We start from the raw sequence: 16,251 nt of genomic DNA on the forward strand, positions 1-16,251 counted from the left end.
TGTACCTGCCTCCTCTCTCCCCTGTCTCCAAGTTTGGAATGATATCTCATTTTGCATAGGTGGGGAAGCATGAGCTGGAATTTTAATGGAAAATCCCTTTTAAAAATCACAAGCAGAATCACAGAAGCCATGGGCATGTTTCCATATCTTTAAGAGCAGTAATAGATTAGGCAAGAGACCCAGTTCCCTTATGCTGAAGCTGCTTCTGATATTGATTGAAATGAATGCCATTCCAGATAACAAAAGGAGAAGCCAGCAGGGCTGCAGTGACTTTTCTCATTTCTTTTCCCAAGTTCATTCTCGACCCTTCCTCCTTTCTCTGGATGGATTTAAGGGAGGAATGTATGAAAAGAAAACATGGTCTGACTTACTGCTAAAAGTTGGTTTAAATTTTCTTCCTTCTCCCCAGTTGTTGTATTGGGTGTGCTTGGGGGAGATGGGGGACCCACATCAGAAGTAGATGGGTGTGGAGGTGGTGAGCAAAACTGTACATCTCTAGGTCCTTGTATTGGAATAATTGCTGTGGGAAGTGAGAAAGGAGATATTTTGTTAGTTAGTTGCACTGTGATTATTGAAATAGGGGGGGTGTTGTATTTGTGCATGAGTACAGTTAGATTAGAAGCAGACAGATGTTTTGCTCTATTTTACCCATCTTTGTGCATTTCTTTCTTTTCTAGTAAAACCTGTTATTTAGGTGTTTCCCTGAGAATAGTCCATTGACTTTTGCACTGATCATTTCTTTCTTCTTTCTTTTTGCATGCTCTTGTTTTCATTGGCTACCTGTCATTCAAACATTTTCTTCTGGGAAAAAAATAAAAATAAAATGTGGTGCAGAGAATGGTAATGTCGTAGAAAGGGAAGAAGAATGACAAGCCTAGAGTAGTTTCTTTTTTAAAAAAAATTCAATACAAATGTAATCATTTTAATTAAATGAAGAAGAGTGTTTTAGCCTAAAGGGAATGCACTGCTGTTTGTATGACAGGTATGCACTGATTCATTACCTGAGGCTGCATGTCCAGAGAGGAAACTTAAGATGGAGATGGAAGAATACTCGTAGAAGCTAAGACCAAACTGCTACTTAATGGAAACATGTATTTCAATGAAGCATAGATTTCAATGAGACATAAAAGTTTTACCTTTGAAAGTGTAACTTGGCATGAAGCCAATAGGAAACGATGTGTAGCTTGTGGACAGAAAGCATATAAGATTCAAGATGCATCAAGGGAAAGACTCAGAACTTACTATCAGTAGCTAACAGGGTTAGAACTCAGACCACACTGTTCTTCCCACCACAGGTATCCTGTGTGTTGAGTCACCAGGGAACATCTCCCTAGCCAGTAAAGGATTTTCAGGTACTGCGATTTCACCAACCCTAGTTAGTCATTGGCCCACCTCAGCAGGAAGAGTTACAAAGGCTTTTTGTTCAAGATGGGATTTTACTTGGGCAGTGATAAGTCTCCTCTGCCTTGGTTTGCTCTCTGCCTCAGACTCCGAGCTCTGATTCATCCCCACCCCTACACTACCCTGTTATTTTGATCCCCAACTTCTGCTTCCTGGCTCCGACTCAATGGCTGCCTAAGACTCAGTGATCACACCCACCCATAGGAATATCCAGGGGCTGCCATCATGTGCCTGTGTGCCCAAAAGAACTTTGATATCTTTCACTGGCATCCAAGAGCAGCCAGTAAGGCAGCACAGGTAAGGCCCATTGCTCTCCTGGCTTCCCAACATGGTCGGGTGCTGCTGCTTATTGAGAAGGGGTGCAGAGGGGCAAGGCACAGGAAGCTGGGCACAGTGCATATCCGCAGGAACATTGGATTGGCTCCACCACGCCACAGACCCCCCATGCCTCACCCCTCCACTCTCGGTAAGCAGCAGAGATCATGATGGGAAGCTTGAAGAGCAATGGAGCCTCATCTGTATTGCCTCACTGTCTGCTGCTGGCATCTACAAAAATCTGAGTTTTATGAGGATGCTGCTGGCACCTACAAAGTCACTTGTTCATGGAAGAAAGGGCTGTTGATAGCTACTAACCCTAATGGACCTTTGGCTGCCAAAGGTCCGTATAGTTAAAGCTATGGTTTTCCCAGTAGTGATGTATGGAAGTGAGAGCTGGACCATAAAGAAGGCTGATCGCCGAAGGATTGGTGCTTTTGAATTCTGGTGCTGGAGGAGACTCTTGAGCAGGCAACTCCAAACTGCGGCCCTCCAGATGTTTTGGCCTACAACTTCCATGATCCCTAGCTAACAGGACCAGTGGTCAGGGAAGATGGGAATTGTAGTCCAAAACATCTGGAGGGCCAAAGTTTGGGCTGCTCTTGAGAGTCCCATGGACTGCAAGAAGATCAACCCTATCCATTCTTAAGGAAATCAGCCCTGAGTGCTCACTGGAAGGACAGATCCTGGAGCTGAGGCTCCAATACTTTGGCCACCTCATGAGAAGAAAAGACTCCCTGGAAAAGACTCTGATGTTGGAGAAGATTGAGGGCACAAGGAGAAGGGGACAACAGAGGACGAGATGGTTGGACAGTGTTCTCGAAGCTACCAACATGAGTTTGACCAAACTGCGGGAGGCAGTGGAAGACAGGAGTGCCTGGTGTGCTATGGTCCATGGGGTCACGAAGAGTCGGACACGACTAAACGACTAAACAACAACAACAACCCTAATGGTTATGCTCTCCCTCCACAGTTGGAGGCAGGAATACTTCTGAATACCAGTTGATGGAAACCATAAGAGGGGAGAGTTCTCTTGTGCTTGTGTCTTGCTTGAGAGTTTCCCACAGGCAACTGTTCAGCCACTGTGAGAACAGGATGCTGGGCTAGGTGAGCTGTTTGCCTGATCCAACCAACTCTTCTTATGTTCTTACATTTAAATGAATGTGCTAGAGTAGATGAAATATGTCTCAAGCCGACTGGGGGGCGGGGAGAGCAAAAGCTTGAATCAAATTGGGATCTAAACGTCAAAATTCTGCGAAGCATAATAGTATGAACTAGTTTGACATAGAAGCTTTCTATCATAACTATGAACATATTAGAGAGGCATAATTTATGAATACTCATTTGGAAATATAATACATCAACTTAATTAGAAGTAAACCAAATTCATTTCAGTCACAAGTCATTCTCAGTGGTCTATTATAAGCATGCATACACGACATAACATGTACAAAGAATGCAGCACTTCGAAACATGCTGTATAATGAAAACTAAGGGGAAAATAAAGAAATGTGAATCACAAGGCCTGCAATTAACAGAAACATACTATAATTATAATGTTATTAAATAACTAAGAATATTAAAACAAGATTAAAATAATATTTTTGTTGTTGTTTTTAGTATTAAGTGGAATTAAACTATATACAGCTTCTGAATCTGAAGGTCTCATGTAGTCATCTTAAGTAGTCACTGATAAACCTAAAGAGATGTTTTACATGACCCCAAAGTCTAGATTATGCAGAGTGAGATTTTTGAATCCACTGAAAAACATCCCCGCCATACCACAAGCTGCCATTGAAATCCCATTGGTTTCAAAAACAATTTGCCATGTTGCATAGGGATGGGGCAGTGGACTTCTGCTAGGGCAGGGGTTCCCAACAAAATTTTCTCGAGGACCCCTCATCGAGCCGCTATTGTGACAAGGACCCCCATTAATTCCTAATCCTAAAATTAAAAAGTGAGAGCCAAATTAAGAGTCTTTTTATATTTTATATTTATACGTTTTTTACAGTTACGATTTAGGTTCAATGGACACTGACAAGATCGGTTCGAGAGTCACTGACTTACTTGCTTGAACATCAAATGCATTATCTTCCTCTTCATCTGTAGGCCTTTGTCATTTTAACGAACCACTTTTTAACCAACGGTCCATTTTTAACTACGCGAACTGTAGCTTCCGCGAAAAACAACGCTTTGTTTACAAACACTACTGTTTTGCAAGGAGGCAGCGCACGCCAGGGAGGAGGGAGGGGAATGGAGAAGACAGGGTACCTGTGCAGTAGCGCACAAATTAAGCCGACGCGCGCAAAGCATCTTGAGGTGAGCGTTAGTAGAATGCGCGCGCTGCCTCTTTGCAAAACAGTAGCGTCTGTAAAGCGCCACCTAACGGCATACAGCAGAACTACTGCCTCTATCTAATTCTAGTTTTGCGCTAGACTCTGCTCATGCAGGAAGCAGCCAAAACAAAAAATCTGTTATCATACAAAATATATTTAATATATTTTTTATTCTAATAGCATCTTGCGGACCCCTCTGGCATAGCTCGCGGACCCCTGGGGGTCCCCGGACCACCTGTTGGGAACCACTGTGCTAGGGAAACAGAAGCCCAAAATCATATTGGACACGCAGAACAAGCCACACCTCTAGCCAAATTCTTTGGAAGACAATTGGTAATTGCCCCCAATCATAGCTGCCAAGTTATCCCTTTTTTAAGGGATTTTCCCTTATGCTGAATAGGCTTCCTCGCGAGAAAAGGGAAAACCTGGCAGCTATGCCCCCAATTACCACTTCTATGCTAGTATGGTTTGTTTGGCATAATATGGGAACTGCTTATCATGGACAAAATAGCTGTCAGATTAGAGCTGATTTCAAGGATGATTTCTTGGGAATTTATTCCTGTTTCTGATATATATTGACTCTAAAAGTGGGGTGCATAAAGTGCCTGTTAAGTTCAGTCCTATATTATATTGTGATATTGACATTGGCAGCCCACATGCTTTCACCTGAGCTGCAAATATGTTGGGGAAGAAATTACAAATGTAATACTGTGTGTTATTCTTTCCATGTATTGATCTCTGGTCACTCTGAAAGGAGAATATGAAAGTGAAAATTGCAGTTTGATCATTGAGATCATCTGGATTGCTGTTAGGCCATATTCACAGCACACATTTAAAGCACTATGATACCACTTTGAACAGTCATGGCTTCCTCCAAAGAATCCTGAGAGCTGTAGTTTGATAAAGGTGTTGGGAAACCCAGCCAGATGGGTGGAGTATAAATAAATTATTATTGTTATTATTGTTATTGTTATTTAGAAACTCCACCCCCACCCTATTCCCCATTCCAGAACTACAGTTCCCAAAATTCCATTTGAAGAGGGATTGATCGTCAAACTAACTATGAGAGAGGAATAGAGGTCTCCAAACAACTATAAGCTCCCAGAATTCTTTGTGAGAAGGCATGGCTATTTAAAGTGGTATCATAATGTGTGGTGTGAATGAGGCCTTAGTTGTCCCCCATGTCTCTGAAGCCTGATTGGCCTTAACGAGGACTCCATCTGCACTATACTTTTAAAGCACTATTATACCACTTTAAACAGTCATAGTTTCCTCCAATGGATACTGGGAACTGTAGTTTGTTAAGGGTGCTGAGAGTCGTAAGAAGACCCCTATTCCCCTCACAGCACTGCAACGTCCCAGAATGGTAGTTCTGTTACAGGAATAACAATTCTCAGTAGCCTTAACAACCACAGTTTCTGGGATTTTTGGGGGGGACGCCATGACTGCCTAACGTGGTATGATGCTGCTTTAAATCTATAGTGCAGATGGGATCTAGAAATTGAGCAATTAGTCACGCCAGTCCCATGTTGCAGAATACATGCTGTGCAATATTGCCCCAGCAGGCACCCTTGCTTTTGACTTTCAGGCATCCCTTGAGGACCTTTTCATCCTGACAGGTTTATTCAGTTAGATATATAGATATTCATTCATTTTAGATGAGCCAGTCATTCTTGTGATTATTTTGCATTGTTATATGATATGTTATGATGTGTACCGCCTTGATATTTTAGGTGAGTGGGTGGTATAGAAATACGTTTGCAAATAAAAAATAAATAGAATTGGTGGTTATGTTTGATATGAATTGCAAGGGAAATGTTGGTTAAATGAAATGTCTGTTAACGCATTGCTCTTTAGAAATGAAAAATTTCCAAGTAAAGTAATTCTCAGCAAACAAGAATTCTTCTGAGGCTTCCTTTAAAACAGAGGAACAACTTCTCCATGACACTTTTATTGCTGGATGCAAGCAGAGGCTGTAACTTCTGCTGTATGAGTTGCTAATGAGTCACAGGCTATGCATGGGATTCTTTGTCACGTCTTTTTGAATTAATAAAGATGATCCTTTTATTATTGCTTCGCTCAAATCACAGTGCTGGTGCAAGACCTATGGTAGCAAATGAGAACTATATTGCAGTGTTATGGGTGCAACCAGCAACAAAACACTGCCGTGTGAAGTGCTCCCACTTTAGCCAGTCAGTTTGCCATGTCATCCTTCAGGATATTCCATTCCATCCTCCCCCCCCCAAGCACTTTCTGTTCAGTGTTGCCACTGAGCATGCTTGTTCTTTATTGAGTTTTTTTTAATTCTCCCCAGCTATTTTTTTCCTAAATGGTTTTGATACTTCGGCAAACCTAGGATTTTCCAGAGCCCGCCAATACCTGCCTCTTTGATTTGTATGGCGCCATTTTGGCTACATAAAGAATGATCACTCAGAGAATGAATTTATATTAGTAGATGGCAGCAGTAGCTAACATTAAGCCCTCCAGAAGTTATTAGACTACAGCTCCCATCAGAGAATGGGAGCTCTGGCCCAGAGAATGTGGCCAAAGGTCAGGGATGATGGGAGCTATAGTCCAGGACTTCTGGAGGTCATCTTTTTGGTGACCTCTGGTCTATAAGATAACCTTTTATCTTCAGCCTTGTCTTCCCATCCTTCTGTGACAAGCTTCCCTCCCCCTGGTCTCCCCTAACCAGGAGGGGCATGAAGAGGGCGAAGAAGTTAGCTTCACACAGGCACAAGTCTCAGATTGCTTGGGGGAAACCCTGGAGAGGAGGGAACTTGGGCAGCTGTTGGGAGGCAGGGACCTTCACTCTCAGCAACTGCTTCATGGGGACAAGAACTGCTGGAGATAAGTTGTTGTGCTGATTTGGCCTGGCTCGCCTGTGCAGATCCTGTTTTTGCTAATAAAGAGTGAACTCCATCTTGCTCGGTGCAATTCACAGCTGGCTCACTCCTGTCAGTATACCCCATGGCCATGTGAATAGGCTTTGAGTTTAGACATGACAAGCTTTTTAGCAAACCAAGTTATTTTTCTCTCCCCCCCCCCCCAATCCTTTATCATAACAGCTGGCAGTAGTTACACATTGTAACTTTATACCAGAAGAACTGTCTTAATGGATCAAGGCAATGATCTATCCTGCTGGAAATCCTGTTTACTGCTGTGGTCAGTTAAAGATGTTTGAGGAATCTTATTAAAGAACAGGCATCTGACGGTATACACCAGCCCCTGTCAAATTGCATCCAGCCTCCAGCAATTTGAAATGTAAAGATACTCTGCAACTCTCAGAGAAGGGCTGCTGAAATGTCGGTTTCTTAACAACTTGTCTGGGTCTGAGTTTTAGCTCGTTTATACTGTTGACCGTCAATGTCAGACAGAAGGAAGTTCCCACCGATCAATGTAGTCATTAACAATGTTTCCCAACTGTGCTCTATCTATATTCTTTTTGATTCAGGGTGGGCTGAACTATACACAAACCTTAGAATTCCAGCACCACTGAATTATATATGGTCCTTTTGATATTCACTATATTGATTTCCTTCTGAGTCCTAATCATTCTTTCTACCAGCTCAAGAGGCTTAAGCTCTATCAACAATAAATTGCAAGGCCGTTCTTCCATAGCAGCAATCATTTATTCATCGCCATCAATTTTGCATTTTTGGATCGTGAATGCCACCTGGCCTTGTAAATATGTCCACTCTCTTTGTGCTACTGGAACATTCTGTAACTCCATCATTCAATGTAGATCCTTTGTTCAAATTCATTGGGCAGAGTTTGGGTAAGTTAGATACCTTGGTAATGCAAACATTAACAACATCAATTCTATCTAACTAACTAGAATACATAGTTTTAATATCAGGGTTGGCCCAAGACATTGTGCTGCTTGAGTGAAATGAGAAGACAGTGCCCTTTCATTCCATATACAGAAACCAACCAGACTAGTAGTTTGAGAGGTGCTGGTAAAGAGGCATCAGGTTAGCTTAAGGGTACCGGGAAGACCACATGTCACACACAACTCTGTTCTTCAGCTCTCCATCACCACTCCATGTTCCTCAGCACCTGGGAAGAACAGCTACTATCTCACGCTGCTTAATGGTAGGGCTGGCCCAGTTTAATATGCTGTGAAATATTTGGAAACAAATCAAAGGCTACTAGACATGGTGCCAATATATTATCTCTGGGATCTGGATAACAGTAGCTGGGGAGCAATAGCAGTGGAAGAGGATTGCCGTGTTCATGCTCTGCTTGTGGGCTTTCCATAGGCATTTGGTCAGCCACAGGGGGAAATGGGATGTCAGACTTGATCTAGCAGGGCTCTACTTAGGTTCTTTAAAATGGCTGGTTACAAAAGAGGGGGGAAATGAATGCACAAGACATCCCTTGTAGATTGGAGAAGTTCCATGTGCACCATCAAATACCGGTAATCTCTGCTGTTCAGAAGCGACAGCAGTGAGACCCCATTGTGGTTGCAGCTGTGGCCATGGCATGGGGTAGTTGCCTTCTAATCAAGTCACAGGGCACCTTGATGGCAAGATATTAAGGATCTGCTGATCACTTTTGAGAAACTCTGCCGTTGTCCATCCAGTCATTGATGACCAGTGCAGTGGGGAGCAGGATCTTGCTGGTGGGCTGCATCCTGACCACCCATGGACTATTTTGACAAGTGAGCAGGGGACACCCACCTGTTGGTCACTGACATAACAAAGGCATCAGGTAACCCAAAGTTGTTGGGTTTTTTAATCCTTTGCAGACGTGGCTCGATCCACTCCTGCAGAGGAAAATGTTTGCACCAGTGGTTTCAGTTCAAAACACAGAAACATTTCCCTTTCCCAGGTGTGTCTCAAGCCGTGGCTGCCGCATTGTTGGCTTGAAATCAAGCCAGTGATTCAAAAGAATTTTTGCACTTGCAACAAGCCCCGCTTGGGTTGACTGCATCTGCCATCTCATTTGGGCTTCCTGTAAGCACCAATCAGCTGATTGGCATTAACAGCATGGAGCAATTGGAGCATGTGGAGGTCCCAACTGGGAACTCTGTAGTGCAGCTGATCCCACTGGGGTTTGCTGTCACCCCATAGCAGCTGATTGACACTAAGGGCATGCCTCACCTTCCAATGAACAATTTGGAGCACAGTTTAAGGCTGGCACATGCTATCAGGTGTTGGGCAGGTAGGTGTGGTTTGCAGAAAATGGCTTAATGGGGCAGATTGTGACCCAGGCCATACCCAGTTTGGCTTGTGGGCCTCTGCAGATCTTGGACAGCCTTCCCATTCTACATACGTATCTCTGGCAGGGGAGGGAACTTGCCTTACTTTTCAACAAGATCTGCAAGGTGGCTATCAAAAAGAATATTTAGCACTAGGAAATATTAACAAAATACTACAGTTATTAAACATTTGATTTTTTAAGTGAGTGGTCTTTACCTTCTCCTGCTGTTAAGTTTTTTAAAATAACTTTTATGCCTCTCTTTTTATGCCACAACTTTAATAATGTAGGAACTGTTTACCCTTACACATAAAAGCTAACATAAGGGAAGAACAGTTTCATATAAACTTTTCCCTTCTTGAGAAGCCCTCTGAGTCTGATCGATAAACAGTGCTGTAAAAATAAGCCTAGCAACCTGTAAAAAGGTGTTGTCACAATTAGAATCTCGTGAACGCTTTTTCTGAGTACACAATATTGACCAGATTACTAATACCCTCAAAAGCATGTGATTGCATGGTCTCTGCTGAAATTGATCATATTTTAAAACATAGATACGTTTCCTGAATAAATGAGGCACTGCGCCAGCAGATAGGAGAATAAAGTCCAACAGTTGCCACAGAGGTGTATTATCTAAGCATATGGCACTGTGCTGCTGGGGCATCCTACAAACATATCTGCTGTCATGGAGGAGCCAGCTGAGTTGGTGAAAGTCTGTGTACTTGATATTTGCAAGGCAGCTACCAATATTTTGAGTTCTGTCTTTCCTTGTGTTTTTCTTCCTCTTCATACCTTTCCTAAACGGAAGTGTGCAAACTACATTTGAAGAGTTATATTTAAAGGTTATATTTCTAACATTTGTTGATGTGTTGGAAATGATGAATTGGCTAGTTTTATAGTTTGATCATTGTAAATAAACCAGTTGGTGTTTGCTAGTGTGGGTGCATTTAATTACCTTTGTGGATCATTGTCTGGATCTTAGCAACAAGCTTCAGATCCACACACTCCCTCCTGTTAAGGGTTGCTAACTTAGGCTGCCACCCTTAATACATCTACCCAGAAGTCAGTTCTATTGGATTCAATAGGGCTTACTCCAAGGTAGGTGGTATTAGGATTTCAGTCTTAGTCTTGAAAGCTCTGCTGAATTTCCTAGTTCTATCAAACTACCGTACAAAATGTGAAATAACCCTAAGTCTATTTAATGGATCACCACTTAAAAGAAATTAGAAGGGGATGCAGGGCAGGAAGTAAGCGGGGAAATAAGTATTCCCTTCCATAGTACCATAACAACAGTACTTTAGAAATATACAAATGAATAACGAAAAGATAAAGCATGATTCTATTAAAATGGGTTTCATTCCCAAACTTGGCCCTCCAGCTGTTTTTGGTCTACAATTCCCATCATCCCTGACCACTGGCCCTGCTAGCTAGGGATGATGGGAGTTGTAGTCCAAAAAGAGCAGGAGACCCAAGTTTGGGAAACCCTGGAACATTCCTCAGCCACTATGTGCAGAAAAAACCATTGGGAACAGACAGCTATGCCTCTTAATAAGGGCAAGGTGCAATTCCAAAGCTATATTTACATGTCCAGAACCATCATCAGGGACTGCTATAGTTGGGCATCTTGCCAAGCCATGCCGCTGCTGCCTCATGCCCCACCCCTGTGGATGTGTTTAATTAGTGAGTGGCCATGGCAGGGCTCTTGAAAGGGAGATGAACTCATGGTTGACTCTCATCTATGATTGCCCCCACCCTGGTATACAGTCATACCTTGGAAGCTGAACAGCTTAGTTCCCAAACAGCCAATTAGAAGCCGCACTTTGGTTTTTGGACATTTTGGAAGTCGGATGGACTTCCGGAATGGATTCTGTTCGACTTCCAAGATATGACTGTATTGCCCAAAATGTAATGCTCCCAAATGATGTCAGGTCAACATTATACATTGGGAACTTGCGTGTGATGGGTGGCCACAGTGGATCAGAGCCAAGCAGTTGCTTACCTCACATTCAGAAATGCTGCCACTGGGGAGGGGAATGAAGCAAGTGACCAGCAGCAGAGGAAGTGTGCAGTAGTGCCTAACACCACCAAGCAGAGGCCCAGGTTGCCATCAGATGTGAGCCCAACAGCAGCGATACGCTTAGGGCTGAGGGAAGTCTCATCTCTAGCCTATTCTACTAGAGACCAACATCAAATCCATTCTATGCCTGTTCTTTTAACTGCCCCTTTTCCTGCTACATTTCCTTAATCTGCTTATTAGATATCTCATCCTGCCTTCCATGTCTGAAACATCCTTTCTATTAATTTTTCTATTCAGCTAACAAAATCAACACTGCATAAAGCAATGACACTAAGTCAATTCAAAACAATAACAATAAAGATAAGGACCCCATGATGACAAGTCATTATAACCTCACAGGGAAATAGTAACCCTCTTTTCTCCCAAGGCCAAGATGCTTTCTTTTGTTAGGTATATTTATTTTTGTATACATTTGCAGCCACATAAGACCGTAAGACAAGCCTGATGTTTCAGGCCAATGGCCCATGTAGTCTAACATCCCGTTCTCACAGTGGCTGACCAGATGCCTGTGGTAAACCTGCAAGCAATATTGAAGCACAAGCTCCCCTCCTGTGTTTTCCAGAAACTGGTATTCAGAAACATTGATTATTATGCCTTAACTTTTTGTTAACATGGGAACTGTGGACCTCTAGTGAGATGTTGTTCCACTTGTAGACGGAGCCAACCTTACCATTGGGCAAGGTGAGGCAATTGCCTCAGGCAGCAGCTCACCTCCTTAGCCCCCTCACCCTTTCTCTCTATTGGCGATTAGAACTGTGTGTGTCATAGGTCTATCACACACTCCCTAAACTAGCCTGCTGCCTCAGGTGAATGTGAGGATGCTGTCCCATTGCCAGTGCTGAAGTAAGATTGAATTGCGTGTTCAGTCAGTTTCTGTTCATAGAATTCATAGAATTGGAGGCCACCATCTTGCCCTCAGGCTCAGGCAGCACAACGATCATGGGACAGCCCTGCTTCTATTCTTCTTATTAAAACCTGTATACCACTCTTTATCCATGGATCTCAGGGCAATTCACAACAGAAAATTACAATATAAAAAACTACAAAGTACATAAAAACAAGAACAAGATTTATACAGGCTCCCACCCACTACCACTTTTTGCTTACTGAAGTTCTCAAGAAGCCAGGCACACATCCTCAGTATGTCCGGGGCCTGCTCCAGGCTTGAATGGGCCCTTGGCATAGTGCCACTGATGACACTTTCCAGTACTGACTCGGCCTCCAGTGCCTCTGCCGCCATTCCTTCAGCCTCCCCAACTTTGCTAACACTGGCCTCGGCCCCTTGGGCCTTCCAGGAACTGCAGCCACTGGTCATTCAGCTGCCAGAACTAGCCTAGTGGTGCTGGGATGGGGGTCGAGAGGCTGTCCAGAGCCAATCCCAGCAGTTTTGTGCCAGCTTTTACTGGGTGAACACCAGCAGGCACCACCAGTAATGTCATAAGGGCTCAGTGTCGTCATGGGGCCAAGCAGAGTAGGTGTCAGGCTTCATGGGCCTTTCTAGAGAGTATGGGCACCAGCAGCTGCCCCCAACATACCAGATGCTACAACACTGGGCCTGATAATACCCAGCTGGAGCCTATCAAATATTCAGAAGAATCATTCACACTCACAGCACAAGTGACAGCTGCTCTTACTAAAAAGGAAGAAGAATCTGTAAAAATGTTCCTTGAGGCATACCAAGTCTGCTCTCTCTCTAGCAAAGGCAGCATGAAAATATACTGTAAGAAATACACAATTGCCAGAGCTTGTGACATGTCATTTCAGTTAGAAGAACTCTTGCAACATCTAAATAGGGGCGTATAATATCACATTTGTAATCTTCACATTTGTAATTGTTTCTATTTTCCACCATTAATTACTTCTAGGCACGCAGGCAGGCAGGGATGGTACCCAAGTGATGTCACAGTGAACCATTTCATAAGAAAAAGAAACATTTACTACCAGTATTCCCCACTTTTTAAGCCCTGTGCATTGCATCAAAGAAATTGTATGAAATTTATTGACCAAATTGACACTTGGGAATCTTCTGCTAGATCACCATCATTCAGTCGTATCAGTCTAACTGACAGTGGTTTTGCCAGTGTTACAAAGAATTATGTATGAGCTGAACTGGGATCATATACGGGCAATGTTTAGATCACCTTCCCCCATTCTGATGCCTTTCAGTTGGAGCATTGCTGCTTCCAACTGTGGAGGTAAAGCACAGCCATCATAGCTAGTAGCCATTGATAGCCTTTGCCTCCATTAATTTGTCTAAGCATCTTTTAATGCCATCCAAGTTGGTGACAGGAGTGCCTAGCATGCTCTAGTCCATGGGGGTCACGAAGAGTTGGACACGACTGAATGACTAGACAACAAAAGTTGGTGGCCATCACTGGCTCCTGGGTGAGCGAGTTCCATAGTTGGACTATGTGCTGCATGAAGATGCTTTTTTCTTTTATCTGTCCTAAATCTTACAACATTCAGCTTCATTAGATGTCCACAAGTTTTGAGAGTTCTAGCATTACAAATGAAGTAATACATGCTGCCATCTAAAGATGGAGTGAGGTGGTGGAGTAAGGGCATTCAGTCTAAAATTGCCGAACTACACCAGTGGGAATGCAGAGCAGCCTACCCACTCGCCATGGTGCTACTGTATATATAAGTATGCATACGCATAAGAGATATTTTAGTCTTCTATCACAGGTTTCAAATAATAGTGTTGATGCTGAGCGCTTAGGAAAGGGGTATTCGGCAGGGTGTACCATTTCAGGTTGAATTCTAGTATCAACCCACATCCCCACCCATGGTAAATGTTCTTGCATTTACTTAAGCAGTAAGATACCAAGGTGATAAGTGCTTGCTAACAAAAAGCTGTTGGTAGGGTGTCTCTTAAATGCTTAGGAATGCAGCCGGCTTAATGACATTGATAAAGTAAGCTGTCGCCTACAGACTTTTGCTTACTATACATTGCTCCATACACATACTTGATTCTCTCTTCCTAATAAAAACACAGGAGCTGCTATTTATAATCAAATGAAACAGATTTCAGCGGAAGTTGTTTCCCAGGCAAAATCTATTTTCCCCTCCAGAAAATATTTCAATATTGGTTCCCAGGATCCATTGGATTCTGGGCTCGGAAAGGGTAGAAATGTATTTCAGCTCTGTTGTTGAGCAAAAGGAAAGTCTAGGACCAAGGGTGTAGCCAGGATTTTTGTTGGGCGGGGCAGACCTTTTGTTGTGGGGCAGAACTTCAGTTTGCTATGTATTTTTATTGATTGGGGGGGCAGCTGCCGCTCCCTATCCCCCCCCCCTGTTCTTCAACAGCCAAAGGGCACAGAGAAGAATCAGAGGAATGCTCAATGCAGCTCAGGCAGAGTGCATGGTGTCCCTGGACAGCTCGCAGCTCTCCAATACCCCAGTGGGCTCCTATACTAATACCTGTGAGCTGCCATTTTGGTTTCCCACAATGCCCCAGAGTGATGCTCTGGGGAAATGTAGACAGTTCCCGGGTCCAGCTGTTTGGCATGACCCAGTTAAGCTAGAGGAGGCCCACCCAATGTAGGGTACTTTGCTTGAGGGCCCACAAAAGTGGAGCTGCCCCAGCCTTCCTCCCCAAGAGCAGCTTGTTGAGCATTCAGCCTGATTTGCTTGCAGAAAGCTTGGACTATATCCAGCCTTTTAGTTTGCGCGCTTGTGCCGATTGGCTTGTAGCGTGGTTATATGACAATGAGAGCATTTGTCCTCATTTACTACATACAATTGTAGAGTTGGAAGGGATCCCAAGGGTCCTAGGTTCCAACCCCCTGCAATGCAGGAATCACAGTGAAAGAATGTCTGATTGTTGGTTTGTTTACTGCATTTATACCCCACCATTTCCCCAAGCACCTCGAGGTGGCATACATTACTTTTTCTCTCAGTTTTATCCTCACAACAACCCTGTGAGGTAATGACTGGCCCAAGGTCACCCAGTGACCTTGGCTGAGCATGGGTTTAAACCCTGGTCTCTCAGATTAGCTATTCTGACACTCTAACTGCCACACCACACTGGCTTGAGTCTGCCCATTCATTCATCCCACATTTTGCATGGCATTTCCCTAACCACAAAAAGTCTGTGTTGTTGTTGTTGTTGTTGTTGTTGTTGTTGTTGTTGTTGTTGTTGTTGTTGTTGTTGTTTTCCAGTGCATTTGTTGTGCTACAGCAACAGAGCACTTTCATCTGCCTTAACTGCACAAACCTAAAGTTCTGGCTTTCATTCCTCCGGCGAGATACTGACAGTTTGGAGGCGACCCCAGTCCCTCCCCATCTGGCCTTTGCCTGCATGTGTGGCAGCTGTTGCTCCTCTTCTCCCCAGGGCCACAGACATGAATGTGAACCTGAAAACCCAGCCAGGGGGGAAGTGGGTCAGAAGAGAGATCCATTGATACCTCCCCACACCGAGTGATTAGCACCCTATAATAATCCGTGGCAGATCCATTCCACACTGGACGAGACAATAGTTACAGCTTGAAGAGCGGCTGGCTTATTTATTCAGATATCAATATCAAATTGTCCGGTGCAGATCCACAGGTGCAGGTGAATCATGAATGTCCCGAGGAGGATGAGAAGAAGAAGAGCCCTCGGCTTTCCCATTCTTGTCCCTGCTGCCTGAGAGCTCCCCAAGTTCCCACGTACAAGAGCAGTTATCAGTTGTGAATTACAAAGTGGCAGAAAGAGCGGCTGCTCTCTTAATCGTATCTTAGAGTCACAAAGGGGGTGGGGTGGGGATAAGAACAATAAAAGAAATGCAAAGCTAATCTCCTCCTTTTGTCCTTTCCTCGCCAAGCACAGCAAAAGCCTTCCTCATACGTTATTCATGTTTCTGATTTCTTTTATGAATGAGGCGGGGGGGAGGGGACGGAGACAAATGCTTTGATTTTCTTTCGTCTCTGTGCCTTCCAAATG

The 16,251-nt window shown here is 43.7% G+C and overlaps 1 protein-coding gene across 10 annotated transcripts in view; it reads left to right on the forward strand.

The window, feature by feature from the left end:
• PDE4D (phosphodiesterase 4D) overlaps window positions 1–16,251 on the forward strand; it is a 636,676-nt gene that overhangs the window by 259,653 nt on the left and 360,772 nt on the right. The gene's annotated exons all lie outside the window — the stretch shown is intronic.

Source organism: Zootoca vivipara, chromosome 11 (assembly GCF_963506605.1).
Source record: "Zootoca vivipara chromosome 11, rZooViv1.1, whole genome shotgun sequence".
In the NCBI taxonomy this organism is placed as follows: Eukaryota; Metazoa; Chordata; class Lepidosauria; order Squamata; family Lacertidae; genus Zootoca; species Zootoca vivipara.